Source organism: Arachis duranensis, chromosome 3, assembly GCF_000817695.3.
Source record: "Arachis duranensis cultivar V14167 chromosome 3, aradu.V14167.gnm2.J7QH, whole genome shotgun sequence".
NCBI classification, from domain to species: domain Eukaryota; kingdom Viridiplantae; phylum Streptophyta; class Magnoliopsida; order Fabales; family Fabaceae; genus Arachis; species Arachis duranensis.
This window is the reverse complement of record NC_029774.3, coordinates 96,459,990-96,460,238: the sequence shown is the minus strand read 5'-3', so window position 1 is coordinate 96,460,238 and position 249 is coordinate 96,459,990.

Here is a 249-nt window from a genome sequence, read left to right as displayed (position 1 = left end):
GATCTAATCAAAACCACTCAAAGTTTCATGACTGAAACAAGGTCCTCCATTAGAAACTTGGAGGCATAAGTGGGTCAGCTGAGTAAGAAAGTTACTGAACTCCCTCCTAGTACTCTTCCAAGAAATACAGAAGAGAATCCAAAAGGAGAGTGTAAGGTGATGACAAGTCATCATATACCTATTTTTCTATGCTTTTTCATACAAGAAATTGATGATTAGTGCTTAAATATTGCATTCTTTTGTACTTAA